Genomic DNA, 23,083 nt, shown 5'->3' with positions numbered 1-23,083 from the left:
GTTAAATCCAAGGAAGAGGCATATAAATTGGCCAGAAAAAGCAACAAACCTGAGGACTGGGAGAAATTTAGAATTCAGTAGAGGAGGACAAAGGGTTTAATTAAGAGGGGGAAAATAGAGTACGAGATGAAGCTTGCCTGGAACATAAAAACTGACTGCAAAAGCTTCTATAGATATGTGAGGAGAAAAAGATTAGTGAAGAGAAACGTAGGTCCCTTGCATTAGGATTCAGGTGAATTTATAATGGGGAACAAAGAAATGGCAGACCAATTGAACAAATACTTTGGTTCTGTCTTCGCGAAGGAAGACACAAATAACCTTCCGGAAATACTAGGGGACCGAGGGTGTATTGAGAAGGAGGAACTGAAGGATTAGGCGGGAAATTGTGTTAGGGAAATTGATGCGATTGAAGGCCGATAAATTCCCGGGGCCTGATAATCTGCATCCCAGAGTACTTAACGAAGTGGCCCTAGAAATAGTGGATGCATTGGTGATCATTTTCCAACAGTCTATCGAATCTGGATCATTTCCTATGGACTGGAGGGTAGCTAATGTAACACCACTTTTTAAAAAGGAAGGGAGAGAGAAAGCGGGTAATTATAGACCGGTTAGCATGATATCAGTAGTGGGGAAAATGTTGGAATCAATTATTAAGGATGAAATAACAGCGCATTTGGAAAGCAGTGACAGGATCAGTCCAAGTCAGCATGGATTTATGAAGAGGAAATCTTGCTTGACAAATCTTCTGGAATTTTTTGAGGATATAACGAGTAGAGTGGACAAAGAAGAACCAGTGGATGTGGTGTATTTGGACTTTCAAAAGGCTTTTGACAAGGTCCCACACAAGAGATTGGTGTGCAAAATCAAAGCACATGGTATTGGTGGTAATATACTGATGTGGATAGAGAACTGGTTGGCAGACAGGAAGCAGAGAGTCGGGATAAATGGGTCCTTTTCAGAATGGCAGGCAGTGACTAGTGGGTTGCCGCAGGGCTCAGTGCTGGGACCCCAGCTCTTTACAATATACATCAATGATTTGGATGAAGGAATTGAGTGTAATATCTCCAAGTTTGCAGATGACACTAAACTGGGTGGCAGTGTGAGCTGTGAGCGGGACGCTAGGAGGCTGCAGGTTGGCTTGGACAGGTTAGGTGAATGGGCAAATGCATGGCAGATGCAGTATAATGTGGATAAATGTGAGGTTATCCACTTTGGGGACAAAAACACGAAGACAGAATATTATCTGAATGGTGGCAGATTAGGAAAAGGGGGGTGCAATGAGACCTGGGTGTCATGGTGCATCAGTCTTTGAAAGTTGGCATACAGGTACAGCAGGTGGTGAAGAAGGCAAATGGTATGTTGGCCTTCATAGCTAGGGGATTTGAGTATAGGAGCAGGGAGGTCATAATGCAGTTGTACAGGGCCTTGGTGAGGCCTCACCTGGAATATTGTGTTCAGTTTTGGTCTCCTAATCTGAGGAAGAACATTCTTGCTATTGAGGGAGTGCAGCGAAGGTTCACCAGACTGGTTCCCGGGATGGCAGGACTGACATATGAGAAGTGACTGGATCAACTGGGCCTTTATACATTGGAGTTAAAAGGATGAGAGGGCATCTCATAGAAGCATATAAGATTCTGACGGGACGGGACAGGTTAGATGCGGATAGAATGTTCCCGATGTTGGGGATGTTCAGAACCAGGGGAGACAGTCTGAGGATAAGGGATAGGCCATTTAGAACTGAGATGAGAAACTTCTTCACTCAGAGAGTTGTTAGCCTGTGGAATTCCCTGCCGCAGAGAGTTGTTGATGCCAGTTCATTGGATATATTCAAGAGGGAGTTAGATATGGCTCTTATGGCTAAGGGGATCAAGTGATATGGAGAGAAAGCAGGAAAGGGGTACTGAGGGAATGATCAGCCATGATCTTATTGAATGGTGGTGCAAGTTCGAAGGGCCGAATGGCCTACTCCTGCACCTATTTCCATGTTTCTATACCATATGCACTCAAGTAGAAAGTTGAGCAAGAACTCAAAAGATGAGAGACTGAGAACATTATCTCTAAGATAGATCGATGTAATTGGGCTACACCCATTGTTGTTGTACCTAAGTCCGATAATAAGGTAAGGTTGTGTGGTGATTATAAAGTAACCATAAACCAGGTTCTAGAGGATAATCTCCCCAATACATTGCCAAATGTAGAAGATTTGTTCACAATACTGACAGGTGGTCAGATCTTCTCAAAGTTGGATCTTACAAATGCCTACTTACACGCTTGACTATAAATACTTATCTAGGCCTATATCAATTTAATAGGCTACCAGTTGGAGTGTCTTCCGTCCCCAACATATTCCAAGGGGTGATGAACTCGATTTTGCAAGGTATTGAAGGGATAGTATGTTATTTAGAGCACCATACTAATTTGAGCAGCATCAGGCAAATTCATAATAACATATTGAATGAAGTCCTCAAACAGCTAGACAAGCACAGAGTACGAGTGACTGCTCATTAGTGTGAGTTATTTCAAAACTCAGTGGCGTACTTAGGGCACAGAATAGACAAAGATGGTTTACATCCAACCAAGGAAAAACTGGATGCAATCAGAAATGCACCCACTCCCAAGAATATAACTGAACTTTGATCAATTTTGGGTCTGTTGAACTATTATGGGAAGTTACTACCAAATTTGGCTACAGAGTTACATCCACTGAATGAACTGTTGAAAAAACAGGTCCATTGGAAGTGGTCAAAAAAATGTGATACAGCATTCAAGGAGTGTAAAAGCAAATTGGTAGAGAGCACCATGTTAGTTATGACGTATCTAAGGAGATTAAGTTAGCATGTGCTGCCTTTCCATATGGAGTTGGGGCAGTAATCTCACCTGTATTAAGTAGTGGGGAGGAGAGACCAATTGCTTTTGCTTCACGCACTCTCAGTGCCAGTGAGAGTAATTATGTGCAAATCGAAAGGGAAGTTTTGGCATTAATTTTTGGAGTCAAGAAGTTTCACAAATACTTGTATGGTCATAACTTTACCATCGTTATGGACCATTAGCCCCTGATAGCAATCCTCCATCCAAAGTCCCCAGTTCCAACATTAGCTGCAGCCTGAATGTAGAGATGGGCTTTGATTTTGTCAGCATATACATATGATATTGAATACAGACGGTGAGCTGATCACAGTAATGCTGATGCTATGTCTAGATTGCCTTCCCCATCACAATTTACACCCAATAGTAAAGAAGTTTTCTATTTTTCATACATTGATGAACTGCCAGTCACAGCTGAACAGATTGGTAGAGCAACCAAACGTGACCCAGTGATGTCAAAGGTGTATGATTACATCACAAATGGCTGGCCAAACCAGGTAACAGATAAAGATATTCTTCCATTCTTCATTCGAAGGAATGAATTATCAGTCGATAAAGATTATAACATGTGGAGTGCAGGAGTGGTTATACCAAATAAACTCAGGTCCAAATTATTAGGAGACCTCCATGACCAGCACCTGAGAATGTGCTTGACCAAGAGTTTTGCATGCAGTTACTTATGGTGGCCAAGCCTAGATAAAAATATAAAGTACATCGTCGGTAAAAATACGACATGTCAATCGGTAAGCAAGAAACCATCATCGGTACCATTACAGCCATGGAAATGGCCTCCCAGGGTGTGGGAGAACAGTTACATATCGATGTTGCTGAGCTAGAAGGACAATTGTTCATTGTGATTGATAGCCATTCGAAGTGGGTCAAGGGGTTTCCAATGCGGAAAATAATAAGTGAAACAGTAGACATTTTGCGAAGATTAATTTGGTCTCCCAGAAGAAATTGTTTCGGATAATGGACCACAATTTTGTTCAGAAGAATTTGCATAGTTCACGAGCAAAAATGGTGTGAAACATACCAAGTTTCACTGTACCACCCTGCTTCAAATGGTGCAGCAGAGCGCACTGTACAAATTGTAAAACGTGCCCTCATCAAACAGATGTTGGATCCAAATCCAAAGAAATTACATTTGTCATTGGACCACAAATTGGCTCATTTTCTAATTACATATCATAATACTCCTCATACAACTACTGGTAGAACACCAGCAGAGTTGTTTCTCAAACGATAGCCACAAACCAGATTCTCATTGTTAAAACCAAACTTGACACAGTCCGTAGAAGAGAAACAATTAAGACAGAAAGAGAATCATGATAGAGGTAGAGTAAAAGAGAGAGAAGTTTGAAATTAAATCAGATGGTGAGAGTGAAGAACCATCACCATAAATGGTTAAAGTGGTTACCAGGAAGAGTGGTGAAGATATGTGGTCCTCGCACATATTTAATCATGATGTTTGATCATGGACAGGTTAGGTTTATTCTCATTGATCATATTTTATCTACAGACATGGAAGGAGTTGAAGGTTGGAATGATTCAATTATTTCTGACTCATCAGATAGTTTCGTTACAAGTACAGTACCAGTAGCGTATCCTACATCAAATGTACTGGAAACAAGTCCAAGAGAAAGTCAGAATTTAAGTCTGAGTCCAAGTTAGGCACACAAATAGTCTGAAGTTGTAAAGAGTTCAAATGTAAATCAAGGGCATCCCTTGGAGGAAAATTTTCCTCAGGATCAGCGTCGAATGAGTCTACATTCGACACCATGTTTGGAAGGTTCTGTTCGAGAGTGAAGGTATCCTCTTTGAAATAGAAAACAAGTGGTTAAGCTTGATTTGCAAATATGGCAAAATAATTCCATATCCTTTGTTATGTATAACCATGCAAGTTATGTATAATGATTGTTTGTTATAATTACTTCTTCATTAAGGAGGGAGAAGTGTAATATATATAGCTGTGGACTACTGTGGCATTGCTGCCATTGCTGTTTACGGCAATAAAGAGGGAGTCACCTGACTGGTTTCCTGAAGTTATCAGCCATCTTAAAGCCTGTGTGTATTTGTGAGGGCGTACCGAAAACGTAACTCAGACAATGAAGACAGTGTCTGAGGATGCACTGGACCAGCTCCTGGTTGGAAGGCCCGGCTTCCGAAATAGGCGCCTCTTCCTCAGCGTTACCAGTCACTGGTGGTTTGGGTGTCATCCATCATTGGTTCATCCTGAGGAATGTCAGCACCTTCCGTTTCCCTGGAGCCACTCTGTCATGGACGGAACTGGGCCTCAGCAACCGGTGCACGATGTAAAGGAGCACCTTGCTGGCCTGCTTTGGCACCATCACTTCCCCAGGGGTCGTACCGGAAACATAACATTGCATACCGAAGTGTACATTCCAAACTTATTCAATGCGAGCATTGATCTATCAAATCAATCTCGGTTTATTTTTTTGTTGCCAATAAGTATTTGAAAAACATGTACCAAGTAAGAATCTTGCGCGCAAGGTACTGGAAAACACACCAGCATCTAGCCCTTAACATCTTTGAGAAATGAGCTGGACATATCACTCTAGAGTTGATTTAAATGAGTTTGATCTCAAGGATATTTTCCAGAAACATGTTGTAACATGACTATGGTGCAATACCCTTTCTCATCCTTCTTGACATGTCTGTAGCCTTTGACACGGATAACCGCACCATTCTCTTACCTTCAGCTGCTTCCATTCTTACCTATCCAGTTACAACCAGAGGATCTCTTGCAATGGCTTGTCTTCCTGCTCGCACACCATTACCTCTTGAGTCTCCCCAGGTCTATTCTTGCCTACCTACTATTTCTGTTCTACATGCTGCGCCTTGGCGATATCAACCAAAGACAAAATGTTAGGTTCCGCACGTATGATGACAACACCCAGCTCTACCTCACCACCAGCTCTCTTGACCCCTCCACTCCCTCTGTGTTTTCAGCTTGCTTGTCTGACATCCAGCACATGATAAGTCAAAATGATCTCGAATTAAATGTTGGGAAGGCAGAAGCCGTTATCTATGGCTCATGACTCAAACTCCGTTCCAATTCTGGCCTCCGCTCTACCATTGGTGGCTGTGCCTTCAGCTGTCTAGGCCCAAAGGTCTTGAACTATCTCTTTAAATTTATCTGCCTTGCCTATTTTAGGAAGTTCCTTAAAACCGACCTCAGGCTAAGCTTTGGTCACTTGTCATATGTCGCCTTCTTTGTTTCATGTAAAATTTTGTTTGATAACGCTCCTGTGAAGCATCTTGGGCAATTTTACTACATTGACGGCGGTATATAAATATAAGTTGTTGTAAGATACACAATCTGTTATATATGTGGGCTTGTATATACTCTGTACAGCCACCAGAGGGCTCATTCCCCAGAGTCCCAAGGTTGGAGAGGCACTCTGGAGACTTGCAATAAAAGACTAAGGTCACACTTTACTTTGAGCTCACAATGTTTAGTCTGACTCTTTCTCCATATACAACAACTGGCGACGAGATACAGATAGCGAACCCAAAGATGCAGAGAACAGTGGGTATCCTGGAGAAATTTTCAGAGAGAGATGATTGGAAAACTTTTGTGGAGCGACTCGACCAATACTTCGTGGCCAACGAGCTAGATAGGGAAGAGAGCATTGCCAAATGAAGGGCGATCCTCCTCACCGTCTGTGGGGCACCAACGTATGGCCTCATGAAGAATCTGCTCACTCCAGCGAAACCGACGAAGAAATCGTACGACGATTTGTGCACTGGTCTGACAGCATTTGAACCTGAAGGAAAGCGTTCTGATGGTGAGGTACCGGTTCTACACCTACAAAATGTCTGAAGGCCAGGAAGTGGCGAGTTATGTCGCCGAGCTGAGATGCCTTGCAGGACATTGCGAATTTGAAGGATATTTGGAGCACATGCTCACAGACTTTTTCGTACTTGGCATTGGCCACAAAACCATACTTCGAAGCTTTTGACTGTAGAGACCCCAACCTTGAGTAAGGTCATAGCGATAGCCCACCAGTGACAATACTAAGCAAATCTCTCAGCACACAAGTGCTGCTACAAGTACTGTGAACAAAGTGATGTTGTTTTCGAATTGTAACGTACAGGGCAGGTCACACATACCTGCAGCTACATGTCCGCAGATGTCTCAGAGTCCACCATCAAGGGTGATGAATGCAAGGCCATTAACACCTTGTTGGTGCTGTGGGGGTGATCATCATTTCCATTCATGCCGATTCAAAGGATACGTTTGCAAGGGCTGTGGAACAATGGGACACCTCCAACAAGTGTGCAGGCGAGCTGCTAAGCCTTTTAAACTTGCAAACCACCACGTTGCAGAGGAGGACAGATCCACGGAGGATCACTACGAACCAGAGCCTCAGATAGAGGAGGCAAAAGTACATAGGGTGCACACATTCATCTCGAGTTGTCACCCGATAATGCTGAAGGTTGAACTAAATGGACTCCCGGTGTCACTGGAGCTGGACACGGGCACGAGCCAGTCCATCATGGGCAAAAAGACTTTCGAAAGGTTGTGATGCAACAAGGTCTCAAGGCCAGTCTTAACTCCAGTTTACATGAGACTAAGAACTTACACTAAAGAACTGATTCCTGTAATCGGCAGTGCTACCGTAAAGGTCTCCTACGATGGAGCGGTGCACAAGCTACCACTCTGGGTGGTACCGGGCAATGGTCCCACGCTGCTCGGCAGGAGATGGCTGGGAAAGATACGCTGGAACTGGGACAACGGCTGAGCGCTATCGCCCGCTGACGACACTTTGTGTGCCCTGGTCTTAAACAAATTACCTTCGCTGTTCGAACCAGGCATCGGGAAATTCCAAGGAGCAAAAGTGCAGATCCACCTAATTCCGGAGGCGCGACCCATCCATCACAAGGCGAGAGCAGCACTGTACATGATGAGAGAAAGGGTACAGAGTGAGCTAGACCGGCTGCAATGAGAGGGCATCATTTCACCGATCGAGTTCAGCGAGTGGGCCAGTCCTATTGTCCCAGTCCTCAAGGGAGATGGCACCGTCAGAATCTATGGCGATTACAAAGTAACTATCAATCGTTTCTCCCTGCAGGAACACTACCCACGACCAAAAGCCGGCGACCTCTTTGCAACACTGGCGGGAGGAAAGACATTCACGAAGCTGGATCTGACTTCAGCCTACATGACGCAGGAACTGGAGGAATCAACATGCACAAAGGTCTTTTTGTTTATAACAGATGTCCGTTTGGAATCCGATCAGCGGCGGTGATATTCCAGAGAAACATGGGAAGTTTACTGAAGTCAGTCCCGCACACCGTGGTCTTCCAGGACGACATCTTGGTCACAGGTCGGAACATAGTCGAGCACCTGCAGAACCTGGAGGAGGTTCTTAGTCGACTCAACCACGTGGGGCTCAGGTTATAATGCTCGGTGCGTTTTCCTGGTGCCTAAAGTGGAGTTCCTGGGAAGGATGATTGCGGCGGAAGGCATCAGGCCGACCAACGCGAAGACGGAGGCAATCGAGAACGCACCGAGGCCACAGAACGTGACGGAGCTGCGGTCGTCTCTGGGACTCTTGAACGACTTTGGTAACTTCTTACTGGGTCTCAGCACCCTGCTAGAACCATTGATGTCTTACTAGGAAAAGGGGGCGAATGGGTTTGGGGCAAAAGCCAAGAAAATGCCTTTGTAAAGTGAGATAATTGTTATGCTCAAACAAATTGCTTGTGTTGTATGATCCATGTAAGCGTTTAGTACTAGCATGTGATGCGTCGTCATATGGCGTTGGGTGTGTATTGCAATAAGCTGATGATTTCGGGGAACTGCAACCAGTTGCTTATGCATCCAGGAGTCTGTCTAAGGCCGAGAGAGCCTACAGCATGATTGAAAAAGAAGCATTGGCGCATGTCTATGGGGTAAAGAAAATGCTTCAATACCTGTTTGGGCTAAAATTCGTATTGGAAACTGACCATAAACCACTTATATCCCTGTTCTCCGAGAGTAAAAGGATAAATACCAACACATCGGCCCGCATTGAGAAATGGGCGCTCACGTTGTCCGCATACAACTATGCCATCTGCCACAGGCCAGGCACAGAAAACTGCACCGATGCTCTCAGTAGGCTGCCATTGCCCACCATGGGTGGAAATGGCGCAGCCCGCAGATCTAGCCATGGTTATGGAAGCATTTGAGAATGAGCAATCACCTGTCACTGCCCAGCAGATCAAAACCTGGACAAGCCAGGATCCCTTATTATCTCTAGTCAAAAGCTGTGTGCTTCACGGGAGCTGGTCCAGTGTCCCAGTGGAAATGCAGGAAGAGATAAAGCCGTTCCAGCAGCGCAAAGATGAAATGGCTATACAGGCAGACTGCCTTCTGTAGGGCAATCGAGTAGTGGTCCCCAGGAAGGGCAGAAACACCTTCATCAATGACCTCCACAGTACCCACCCAGGCATCGTAATGATGAAAGTGATAGCCAGATCCCACGTGTGGTGGCCCGGTATCGATGCGGACTTATAGAGTCCTGCGTTCACAGATGTAATACATGCTCACAGTTAAGCAATGTACCCAGGGAGGCGCCGCTAAGTTTATGGTTTTGGCCCTCCAAACCGTGGTCTAGGGTACACGTCGACTATGCAGGCCCGTTCTTGGGTAAAATGTTCCTTGTGGTTGTAGACGCGTACTCCAAGTGGATTGAATGTGAGATAATGTCGGCTAGCACGTCCGCTGCCACCATTGAAAGCATGCGGGCCTTTTTGCCACACACGGCTTACCCGATATCCTGGTGAGCGACAACGGGCCATGTTTTACCAATGCTGAGTTCAAAGAATTCATGACCCGTAACGGGATCAAACATGTCACATCTGCCCCGTTTAAACCAGCGTCCAATGGTCAGGCAGAAAGAGCAGTGCAAACCATCAAGCAAGGCTTGAAGAGGGTAACTGAAGACTCACTGCAGACTTGCCTATTCCGAGTTCTGCTTAGCTACCTCACGAGACCCCACTCGCTCACTGGGATCCCACCTGCTGAACTGCTCATGAAAAGAGCACTTATGATAAGGCTCTCATTAATTCAGCCTGATCTACATGAACAGGTAGAGAGCAGGCAGCTTTAACAAAGTGCATACCATGATGTGACATGCGAGATTGTGACAATGATCCTGTATATGTATTCAATTATGGCCGTGTCCCAAGTGGCTTCCTAGCACTGTCGTGGCCAAAGAGGGGAGCAGGGTATTTCGGGTCAAACTTTCAAATGGATTCATTCACCGGAAACACTTGGACCAAATCAAACTCAGATTCACGGACTGACCTGAGCAACCCACCTTGGACCCTACCTTTTTTGATTCCCCAGCACACACACCAGTGGCAACCGACACCACGGGTGACCACGAAGCAGACCCATCATCCACAGCAGCCCTGCAGGGCCCAACACACCAGGCAGCCCAGCAAGGCCAGCTGCACAGCAGCCCAGCGAGGGCCCAACAAATGATTTAACAACACCAGCTTTCACACCGAGATGATCAACCAGGGCAAGAAGGGCCCCAGATCGAATCAGATTGTAAATAGTTACACTATTGACTTTGGGGGGGAATGTTGTTGTATTTGTGGACTTGCATTTACTCTGTACAGCCACCAGAGGGCTCATTTCCCGGAGTCCCAAGAGATCACATAATCCCTTGGGAGCACAGGTATTTAAGATGGCTTCACAGATTGGCGAGGCACTCTGGAGACCTGCAATAAAAGACTAAGGTCACACTTTACTTTGAGCTCACAGTGTTCAGTCTGACTCTTTCGCCATACACAACACAATCGGAGTTACAAGTGGTAGTGCAGCTCAATTTGACTCGTGCTTTATATCATTCAAGATGAGAAAGAAAAATTGTGGGGTTTCATTCTGAAACGACATCACCTGCCATGGACCCGTCGAGGTTCGTAAAATCCAGCCTTCTGTCTTCTACCACCCAACCAATCTCCTAACCAGCTCAATAGTTAACCTTCAATTCCATGAGCTTTAATTTTGGCGAACAGTTTCTGATGTGTAACCTTATTTCGGATCAGTCTTTTGGATGAGAAATTAAACCGAGGCCCTGTCTGCTCTCTCAGATGAATTTAAAAGATCCCATGGCACTATTTCGAAGAAGAGCAGGTAAGTTATCCCTGGTGTTCTTGCCAATATTTATCCCTCAATCAACATGACAAAAATAGATTATCTGGTCATTATTACATTGCTGTTTGTGGGAGCTTGCTTGTGCGCAAATTGGCTGCCACATTACAACATTGATTCCCACATTACAACATTAACTACACTCCAAAAGTACTTCAAAGCACTTTTAGAGGTCTGGCGGTCATGAAAGGCGCTATGTGAATCCAAGTCTTTTTTTCTTCTTTCTTTTCTTATTGAATGCCTTCTGGAAATCCATATAAACTACATCCATAGACATTCCCCTGTCTACTACTTTAGTTACTTACTCAAAAATTTCAACTAGGTTTGTTAGACGTGACCTACCCTTTACAAATCCATGTTGCCCTTTCTAATCAGCTCAAATTTCTCGTAAATGCTCTGTTCTTAATTATAGATTCCAATAACTTCCCCACAACAGATGTTAGACTAACAGGTCTATAATTTCCTGATATCTTTCATTTTCCTTTCTTAAATAATGGAGAAAAAAATTCCAATTTTCCAATCTAAAGTGAAAATTCGTGAATACCTGCAGTAATAATTTGTCTCTGTATGCACACAGTTGCCGTTATTCATACATGGTACAGAGTCACAGGGTCCAACGCGATCCTCACATAGTTCTCCAGTGAATTCAACGGTGCAGACACATGCAAAATTCTGGAGAAAAAAAAAAATGTACAGCACAAAATAAAATATTTCAGCAATAGTAAATGGAACACGCAGCTTTTGTAATGCAAATCAGAACATAGGAACAGGAGTAGGTCATTTAGCCCCTCGAGCCTGTTCTGCCATTCAATGAGATCATGGCTGATCTGTGGCCTAACTCCATATTCCTGCTTTTGCCCCATAACCATTAACAGAAATCTTTCAATATCAGATTTAAAATTAATAACTGGCTCAGCATCAACTGTCGTTTGCTGAAGAGAATTCCAAGCTTCTATCATCCTTTGTGTGCAGAAGTGTTTACTGAAAGGTCTTGTCTGTATTTTTTAGACTATGTCCCCTGATCCTAAATTCATCAACCAGCAGAAATAGTTTCTCTCTATCTATCCTTTGAGTTCCCTTTAATAATTTGAAAACTTCAATCATATCACCCCTTAATCTTCAAAATTCCTGGGAATACAACCCTAGTTTATGTAATCTCTCCTCATAAGTTAAACCTTGGAGGCCAGGTGTAATTCTGATAAACCAATGCTGCACTCCCTCCAAGGTCAATGTATCCGACCTAGGATGTGGTGCCCAGAACTGGTCAGAATACTCCAGGTGTGGTCTAACCAGGGTTTTGTGTAGCTGTATCGTGACTTCTACCTCCTTGTATTCTTGTCCTCTAGATATATAGGCCAGCATTTCAGTAGCCTTTTTGATTATTTTTTGTACCTATTCATGACATTTTAAATATCTATGTACATGGGCCCTTAAGTCTTTTTGGACCTCCACAGCTTCTAGTTTTTCAGCATTTTGAAATTACTCTGATCTATCCTTTTTAGATCCAAAGTGGGTGACCTCACACTTGACAATACAATACAATGGGCCCAAGTTTCCCTCATAAAAGCAATGGCGCTCACTTACCTGGACGCCCGTTTTTATTGGGCCCCTCAGCGCTTGAAAATAAAAAAACAAAGTTTTATCCCACCATACGCACCTTCTGGCACTGGCGCTACCCAAGTTGAACTCGCAGGGCATGGCTTCCAGTGTGCGCCAAAACTGCACAGCGCATGTGCTCCAGAAAAATAAAAATGGGCAAGCACTAGTGCATGTGCAAAAAATAAACGCACTGTGCATGCGCCCAGGGCTAGCAGCGGCTGCAGTCAACGAGAAGAAATGCAGAAGGTTGTCCTTGCTGTTCACAGAAGAAAATTTCACTTTTCCAGCTTCTCTGAAAAACCTGGTGGATGTCTCGGAAGATGGAGCCTGGCGGATTATCTTTGAAGAATTTTGGATGATTTTAGGACCCAGAAATATCGATGGAAAAAGTTTAATTTTTTAAAGATGTTATGGCCTGAATGCAGTTTACAATCGCAGGAGCAGCATTATTGGTCAGTTTTCATTCAACATTTTTATTTTTATACTTACTTACAGGAAATGTAGTATTTTTAATTGTGCTAGAAGTGAAAGTATTAGCGAGGGAGTCCATTCGGCCGGGGATAGGAGCGGGCCAGTGCGCATTTGTCCAACTGAAGGTAAGGCTTTTTCCTACGATGATTCTAGGGACTGTGTGCAGTTTCAACATTTTTGTTCGGGAGGAAACTTGGTCTTAAGCCCAGAAATGGTGTGGGAACCTTCTTTACAGGTACACCAGCGCCAGAATGTATGGTGCCAAACATTCTGGCGCTGGTAATAGACACCGGTGTCCCAACACTGGGGAATCTTTGAACTGGGCTTCGGCACCAAAAAACTCACTGGGGAAAATTTGGGCCTACGTCTCAAATCCGGCACCCTTGGGACCGAGACCGTGCCGATTTTCGGATTCTTTTGGATTTCGGACAAGAAAATCAAGAGCGTACACATGCTGCCGAGACAGACATAGTACTAATGGAGGCGTGGGTCAGGTCGGGTCTGGCCAGGTCAAGGGTCATTTGGCAAGGCTCGGACCGATCGTACGCTGTTTAAAACATAGGAGCGAAGCCGATAACTTGTCTGGCCCGCCGGTTTTTGGACAATAATTCCGGATTTTACTTTACTGAAAATCAAATGGTATTTTCTCAAAAATGTCCGGTTTTAGGACAATTCCGATTTTCGGGCAGCCAGATTTGAGTATTGAAATAAATTTGCCACAGTCTATTTATGCTTCCAGCTATACTGCTTAAAAATCCGCCTATCTTTGTGTCATCAGTAAATCTGGATAGGTGGCTCTCTATCTCATCATCTAAGTCATTAATAAATATAGTGAATATATGCCAACAAACATGTAAGAGTGTTTTGTGTTGATCTTGATATCCCTTCCAAGTTTCTTTTCATACTTCCTTTTTGTAGCTTTTACTATCTGCTTTATAACCCTGTGCTGTTCTTTGTATCTCTCCCATTTGCCAGAATCCGTGCTATTTTTTGCATTTTTGCATGTTTTTTTCTTTTAGTTTTATGTTGGCCCTTATTTCTTTCGTCGACCATTGCTGTTTTTTTTTTGGCAAGTAGAGCTCTTGCCCTTTAGGAGTATTAACTGGTTGGGCTGGATTGTCCAGTGCTGTTCTCCTCTGTTTTTGCCCCGGAGGGGCGGTAATGGTGGCGGTGAGCTCTTCTGGCTTCCTGCGCCCCGCCGGGATTTTCGGGATCGGTTTCGACCAGGGGGCACGGAACATTACCGCCCAGAAGAGGCGAGCCGGTGTGCAACGCCACTGGTTGCGACACTGGCTCGAATTTTGACTCCCGCCCGACCCGTAGCACCCCGCAGCGCCCCCTGGTGGGAACGCCTGTGGAAGCTGGCAGTCTGAGCTGCAGTGGCTGCAGTGAGATAAGTAATGGCGGCCTCAGGTAAGTGTGATTGTTTTTTCTTTTTTTTTTTCCAATTTATGTTGTGGTGGTGTGAGCTATGTATTGGGAATGTATTTGGTGGGGTTTTTTTCAGGTTTGTGTTTCTCCCCAGGCCTCTCAGAGTGCTTCTAGGTTGCCTCATTAGCTCAGGATTTTTGCATGCTCAGCCAGCCTAGCACCCCAAGGGCCAGAAATTCATCGACATACTGCCCACTTACTGTAGAAAAATACATGTTTCGTCAAAAAATAGGTACATACCGCCGACGGAAGATTCATCATTGACATACCGGCGAGCAGTATGCACACCGTCCGCCATGCAGAACCGCCTGCATACCGCCCAAAAAGTGCAAGTTTGATGACACACCGCTGACATACCACCGGAGCTGCATACCATCCTGGAGAAGGTGGTTTTACTCGATCTTAAGTGGGCGGGAATAGGCGGTGGGATTCGGTGCCGCCATTTTGAAATCGGGAACTGATACGTGCTTACTACACAGTATAAATGCACACGAGGCCCATGCTTGAGAGAAGGTCAGTCTGTGACCTGTCCTTTATTCCTTAGCACTCAAGTGATGAAAGTGGGTGGAGCTTCCCCTTTTATACCTGAAGGTCCAGGTTAGGAGTGTCTCCCACAAGTTCACCACCGAGTGGTCATTGTTCTCACAGTGTACAACTTAGGTCAGATTATACATGGGTTACAATGCTGGTTCAATACATGACATCACCTCCCCCCACCAAAGTCTTATTGGGATCACAGGTTGAGTCTCTCTGGTGGTTTACGCTCTCTTGTAGAGCGCCTGAGTTGGGGCTCTGGTTGTTGGGTACTGGCCTGAGTGTCTGCTGTTTGCGGTGCCTCAGGCCTATCCGGACTGCCCACAGTGACTGGGCTCTCCTCCCTTTGATTCCGGTGTTCGGTCACCTGTGGTGGAGTGAACTCTGTATCGTGTCCTTCCTCTGCTTCTTTTATGGGGTTGCTGAACCTCCTTTTTGTTTTGATCCACATGGTTGTGGCAGATTTGTCCATTGGTAAGTTTAACAACCAGAATCCCATTTCCCTCTTTGTCAATCACAGTGCCTGCAAGCCATTTGGGCCCTGCAGCGTAGTTGAGGACAAAGACAGGGTCATTTACATCAATACATCGCGCCCTCGCATTCCTGTCATGGTAGTCATATTGTGACTGGCGTCTGCTCTCGACAATTTCTTTCATGGTGGGGTGTATAAGGGATAATCGGGTTTTGAGCGTCCTTTTCATTAGCAGCTCTGCGGGTGGAACCCCTGTGAGCGAGCGTGGTCGGGATCTATTGGCCAACAGGAAGCGTGATAAGCGGCTTTGTAGGGAACCCACTTGGATTCTGAGCATCCCCTGTTTGATTATCTGCACTGCTCGTTCTGCCTAGCTGTTTGAGGCCGGCTTGAATGCTGCCGTTCTGACATGGTTAATTCCATTGCCTGCCATGAAGTCCTGGAATTCAGTGCTTGTGAAGCACGAGCCATTGTCGCTGACCAAGATGTCCGGTAGACCATGGGTGGCGAACATTGCCCGTCGACTTTCTACCGTGGCAGAGGATGTGCTTGAATTTAAAATGTCACACTCGATCCATTTGGAGTAGGCGTCTACTACAACCAAAAACATTATCCCTCTGAAAGGACCTGCGTAGTCCACATGGATGCGTGACCAAGGCTTGGCGGGCCATGGCCAGGGGCTAAGGGGGGCTTCCCTGGGCGCATTGCCCAGCTGGGCACACGTATTGCACCTGCGAACACGAAGTTCCAGGTCTGCATCTATCCCTGGCCACCAAATGTGTGACCTGGCAATTGCCTTCATCGTGACAATGCCCGGGTGCTCATTGTGGAGTTCTCTGATGAACACCTCTCTGCCCATCTGGGGCATGACTACACGGTTTCCCCACAGTAGGCAATCGGCCTGAATCGAGAGTTCATCCCTGCGCCTGTGAAATCGTTTAAATTCCTCAGGGCATGCCCTGTACATGGCTGCCCAGTCCCCATTCAGGACACAGTTCTTGACTAGAGACAATAGCGGGTCTCTATTTGTCCAGACTTTAATCTGACGGACTGTCACGGGTGAGCCTTCGCTTCCGAAAGCTTCAACAACCACGACCATCTCAGCAGCATGCTCGGTAGCCCCCTCAGTGGTGGCGAGTGGGAGCCTGCTGAGTGCATTGGCGCAGTTTTCGGTGCCCGGTCTGTGCCGAATTGTATAGTCATAGGCAGCTAACGTGAGTGCCCACCTCTGTATGCGGGCCGATGCGTTTGCATTTATGGCCTTGTTGTCGGCCAAAAGGGACATTAGGTGTTTGTGATCTGTCTCCAGCTCAAATTTCCTGTCAAACAGGTACTGGTGCATTTTCTTTACCGCATATACACATGCGAACGCCTCCTTTTCTACCATCCCGTAGCCCCTTTCTGCCTGGGACAGACTTCTGGAGGCATAAGCTACCGGCTTTAACTGATCCTTGACATTGACATGCTGGAACACACACCCGACTCCATAGGACGACGCATCGCACGTTAACTCAAGTTTCTTACATGGGTCATATAGCGTTAACAGATTGTTGGAACATAACAAATTGCGTGCTCTATTAAAAGTCCTTTCCTGGCTGTCCCTGCAGACCCAATCGTGACCTTTGCATAGGAGCACGTGTAGCGGCTCTAGCAGCGTGCTCAATTTGGGAAGAAAGTTACCAAAATAGTTCAGGAGCCCCAGGAACTAATGCAGCTCCGTCGTGTTACGGGGTCTGGGTGCTCTCTGGATCGCTTCTGTTTTGGACGCAGTAGGGCTGATCCCGTCTGCTGCTATCCTCAGCCCCAGGAATTCCAGCTTTGGAGCTAGGAAGATGCACTTCACCTTTTTCAGTCGCAGACCTACCCGGTTCAGTCTGCGTAGCACCTCCTCCAGGTTGTGGAGGTGTTCTTCAGTATCGTAACCCATGATGAGGATGTCGTCCTGAAAAACCACCGTCCCTGGAATCGACTTGAGGAGGCTTTCCATATTTCGTTGGAAAATCGCGGCGGCCGAGCGAATCCCAAACGGACATCTGTTGTACTCAAACAACCCTTTGTGTGTCGTGATGGTGGTCAGCTTCTTCGACTCACTCGCCAGCTCCTGGGTCATGTAAGCTGAGGTCAGGTCCAATTTTGAAAAAAGTTTGCCACCGGATAGCGTCGCAAAGAGGTCCTCCGTTCTCTGTAGCGGGTACTGGTCTTGGAGTGACACCTCATTGATGGTGGCCTTGTAATCACCACATATCCTGACCGATCCATCCGCCTTGAGCACTGGCACGATCGGGCTCGCCCAGTCACTGAATTCGACTGGCGAGATGATGCCTTCCCTCAACAGGCGGTCCAATTCGCCTTCTATCTTTTCCCGCGTCACGTACGGCACTGCTCTGGCCTTGTGGTATACTGGCCCTGCGTCCGGGTTTATGTGAATCACTACCTTGGCCCCCATGAAAGTGCTAATGCCGGGTTGAAATAATGAGTCAAATTTGTCCTGGATCTGTGAGCATGATACTCGCTCCACAGAGAAAATTGCATTGGGTAATGAGTAATGGCCCCATTACTGGCCGCATTGTCCCTTGCAATGGCGTGAATCGCTGTTCAGCTTGCCATTTTCTTTGTCGAACTCCCCCTCTGGGTTCGACTACATGTTGGGGCATGCCCGATTGCCCTTGTCTGCCTGGAGAACTGTGTGCTGCTTTAACAATGTTGAATCTCTGTCCCAACCATTCCTTAACATAATATCTCTCGTCTGTTCTACTAGTGGCCGTGCTCGCGTGGTTTAAATCCAAGTTTCTCGTCGCCATTGATACGTCCTTACTATACAGTATAAATGCACACGAGACCCAGGCTTGAGAGAAGGTCCGTCTGTGACCTGTCCTTTATTCCTTAGCACTCAAGTGATGAAAGTGGGTGGAACTTCCCCTTTTATACCTGAAGGTCCAGGTTAGGAGTGTCTCCCACAAGTTCACCACTTAGTGGTCATTGTTCTCACAGTGTACAACATAGGTCAGATTATACATGGGTTACAATGCTGGTTGAATACATGACAGCAAAAGCAATACCTCAGTATTTCAGAGGTGAACAGTTACTTTACAGTGGGATTTACAGTGGGAAAGTTATTTATATTGGTACTGTACATTATTAAGATAGAAGGCATTTGAGTTAATATTTGTTTAATTGAAAAATCATTTGAGTTTATCTCAGGATATTTGAGGAGATTCTGAAAATTTAAAAAGAATTGGGCCTGTACTATCTCAGCCTGTATTGCTGACTATTGTCTAATGCAGGATCGAGATGGGAGAAGGTTTATGGAGCAGAATTATCAGAGTAATGGAGGAGGTCGCAGACTGATGAGGAGGAGGAGGCCCTTCCCCCAAAGGATTTTCAGGGAGAAGCGCTCATACTTGGACCTGACTGATCAACAGTGCGCTTCCGCATACTGCCCGCTGCACACCGCTGCACACCGCTCGCATACTGCCAAAAAAATGTTGACTAAACTAACGCTTTTTGGTCTCGGCGATATTCCTGTGGTTTTAAACCACGCACCACCGGAATACAGCCGAGAAATGGGCGGATCTTACATCCTGATGAATTTTGGGCCCTAAGAGAGGTGTGCAATGCCTCCATTAGCGTTCCGCCCCACACTCAGGGCCCAGCTGCCCAATTTTGCTGACTGAGGCGCAAACTGTTCCTGGGTGCAAACTTTACTGCCCCGCCTCCATTATCGCCCCGAAATGAGCAAAGCCGAAAATCCAGCCCTTTCTGTGTTACGTTAAATTCTTTTTTGAACACCTCCCACTAATCTTCTGTCGTTTTACCCATTAACAAATTTGCCCAGTTTACTGTGGACAGTCTCTCTCTCATCCCGTTGAAATTGGTCTTACCTATATCTAGAATCTTAGCAGCAGCTCCTAAATCCACCGTGCTATAAAGCTGAATATAAAATGAGACTTAAATGTGGCACAGATCAGTGATCCTCGAAGATTTTCACATGGTGAAAGGAGTCAAACTCCTAATAAACTGAGCCTAGAGGAAATGTATTCATCAAACAATATTCTCCCTCTCCATCCTGTGTGGCATGTCACATTCAGCATCGCGTATGCCACACTGGCAAACGTAGAATGGCATAGAATTTACAGCACAGAGACAGGCCATTCGGCCCAACCAGTCCATGCCGGCCTTTATGCTCCACTCAAGTCGCAACATTTCTTTTTCTGACATTTCTGACTAAGGGCTAAGAATTACTAAATGCTGCATTAAGGGTGATGTGTATTTGTACTTGTAAAACAGTGCAAGGCACGACACAAGCAACGCTTCGGGAGCTTTTGCAGGTCAACTAAAGTGGCTTTCTGTAATCCTCTTGAATTCTTCTGTAAAAATGTTTTTAAAGATCTGTAAATGTTATCTGATTTCGGCCAAAGGTGCCTTAACATGAGTCAATCGATAATAGGGACTAACTCACCATACTTTCTTTCCCAGCCTGTTAATATTCGATCGTCTGGAAAGTGGGTGCGCAGAGGGAGGGGTGTGTAGGCGAGGGACATGCAGGGGAGGGGCATCCAGAGGGAGGGGTGGGCAGAGGAGTAGTGCACAAGGGAAGGGTATGTACTGGGAGGGACACCGAGAAAAGTGGCACAGAAGGGGAGGGGCATGCAGTACAGGGTGTGCTGGGGGAGGAGCATGTAGAGGGAAAGGCATGCTGGGGGAGGGGAGCAAAAGGGGAGGGGTGTGCAGGGGGAGGGGCATGTAGGGGAGGGGTGTGCAGGGGGCGGGGCATGCAGGGGAAAGGGCGTGCAGGAGGAAGGGCATGCTGGGGAGGGGTGCATAAGGGGAGGGGTGCGCAGGGGGAGGGGCGTGCAGGGGGAGGGGTATGCAGGGGGAAAGGCATGCTGGGGAGGGGTGCACAGGGGAAAGATTTGCAGGAGGAGGAGTGCTGCATGTTCATGTGTTTGCAGGGGCCACGTGAAATTGGTGCTGCCAGCTCATTTTCATAATTGAAGTGTGCAGCCAGCACTGTTCACGGAATTGGGAGGTGTTGTCCACGTGGCAGTTTGATGCAGTGCATCTTGTAGATGGTACACACTGCAGCCACTGTGCACCGGTGGTGGAGAGAGTGAATGTTTAAGGTGGTGGATGGGTTGTCAATCAAGTGGGCTGCTTTGTCCTGGATGGTGTCAAGCTTCTTGTGCGTTATTGGAGCTGCACTCATCCAGGCAAGTGGAGAGTATTCCATCACACTCCTGACTTGTGCCTTGTGGTGTGCACTGTGAATGGCCTCAGCAACTGGGTTAGAGTTGGCACTCCTGATCGTTGGAAAAGCCTGCTCGCACTATCATGGATCACACTTAGATGAAGTACTTATATTTCAAAGGATTACATAGTATTTACTGCACAGAAACAAGCTGTTTGACCCAACTGCCGGTGTTTATGCTCCACACAAGCCTTCTCCCACCCTACTTCATCTCACCCTATCAGCATATCCCTCTATTTCTTTCTCCCTCATGTACTTATCTAACTTCCCCTTAAATGCAGCTATTCACCTCAACTCTTCATCTGGTAGCGAGTTCCACATTCTAACCACTCTCTGGGTAAAGAAGTTTCTCCTGAATTTCCTATTGGATTTATTGGTGACTGTAATGTATGCAGCTGTGAGTGTGCTCACAGTTTGGTAGAGCTGTTGAGTTGGGAGTGGCTTAGCCAGTCGCATGACTCAATAAAACTCCAGCCAGTTGGGTTCAGGGGATCCAAGATGAGGCAGTTTGTTTGAGAGCCTAGTGGAGGAACTGATAATGTAAAGTGTGATTGTTAAACCTTTGCTAATAAACCAACTAGTTCTTAATAGCAATGCGTTGCTATGAATTCTTAAGCAAAGAACCTAAGAAGTGAATACATTACAGTGACTATCTTATATTTATAGCTCCTAGTTTTGATCTCCCCCCCCCCCCACATGTGGAAACAAATACCAGCACTTGGTGGACCCCAAGCTCAGCCAAGAGTGTAGAGAGGAAGAAAGGGAACTAAAATGCAAAGAAAACAGGGAAAAAAAACACATCAGACAGTCACGGGAGGGAGGTCTATTTAACTTTTAACATTCTTCTCCCAACTAGTTCCTCCAATTTGTTTGAATATCTCTGTAAGTCAACATTGATTACATTATTGCTGCAACTGGCTAGAAGGAGTTACAGGGTCTGGCAGTGTGAGGAGAGAGAACACCAGTCGAGATCCAGCCATTAAGCCAGGGTTGCTCTTGTTTCAACTATGTGTGTGCGTGTGAGTTAATTCAGCCTCAGCACAGCCTCGAGCTCAGTAACTGCTCCAAAGGTTCTCCCCAGTGATATCATTAGCAGTAAATGTCTCAACTGCTTCCAGTCCTGATGTTACAGCTAATGATATTTCTTTTGAAACTGTTGCAATATTTTTCTTTCTTAAAAAGAAAATCACCAGCGAGGGTCTGTCCTTTTATCTCTGGGGCCTTGGTTTGAATTGAGCCCCGACAGAAAAGATACGACTTTATTTCTCTTGTGTTGGCTTGCAGTAAAATGTAACCGAGGCTGACAAATGAAGCTTTCTCTCAGTTGCACTGGCTGGGAGGCTCTTGAATGATTTGTGCTTGGGTAAACAAAATTCCTGAAAGTCTCACGTGTTTTATTCTTTTGCACGAGGAGTCCTGACGTTAATGAGTATTAGAATTCACACTAAGCAATACAGTTAACAACTCAGCATTGATTGCAATACTTGTTTGTTAATCGGAAATCACTTGTTCTGCTCTCTCATTAGCTGGACATAATTTTATATTTTATAGCAGCTGGAAATAACCTTCAAAGCAAACAGATCTAAGCCAAAAAAATAACACTTTGGATTTATATGGGGCTAGAACCTCCACTTTTGAGCATATCGCCCTTCTGGTGTGGGCGTTAACAAAGAGTTTTCAAATCGTCGGTTTCTCGCCCATTCTCAAAATACCTAGTTTACATTTTTGAAAATGGGCGTTACCGCGAGCGATATCAAATGGGCGGTAGTGTAAAATTTTTCTGATCTTCTGCCGTAAAGTGTGGCCGTCCTTAGCAACGGCATGGCAATGCTCTATTCCCGCGACTCAGAAGGTCAAGGGTCATCATGACATGCGCAGAAGAGGAGACATAGAGAGAGGGAGCTGAGAGGCACTGAAAGTGTGTGTGGCTGTGGTGTGTGCTTGTTTGGCTGTTGTGGGAGGAACAACGGAGATTCACCAGCAGCAAAAAGCCCACTAAGCACCAAGAACATAGTTGGCACCGAGTTTTTGTCCAACAGATAACATAACATGGAATGGATGGAGGTGGCCCTGGAGCTGGTAGCCAGGAACACTGGTGGCAGAGGGCTCCCAGTGGTCCCGGAGCGCAGCACTGCTCCCCAAGGTGCCGCACGCCCACTGCCAACCACACGAGAGTCAGCAGCAACACCTTGCTTCTGGCTCGGAGCACGCTCCCACCTCAGGGCTGTCCTCTTCCTATCCATCCAAGCAGCGCTTCGGCCGTCACACCCTGCCCCCCCCCCACCCACCCATG

The sequence above is a fragment of the Pristiophorus japonicus genome, chromosome 7, assembly GCF_044704955.1.
Source record: "Pristiophorus japonicus isolate sPriJap1 chromosome 7, sPriJap1.hap1, whole genome shotgun sequence".
Taxonomy (NCBI): domain Eukaryota; kingdom Metazoa; phylum Chordata; class Chondrichthyes; family Pristiophoridae; genus Pristiophorus; species Pristiophorus japonicus.
The sequence above is the reverse complement of the archived record's forward strand: the minus strand, read 5'-3'. Positions refer to the sequence as shown.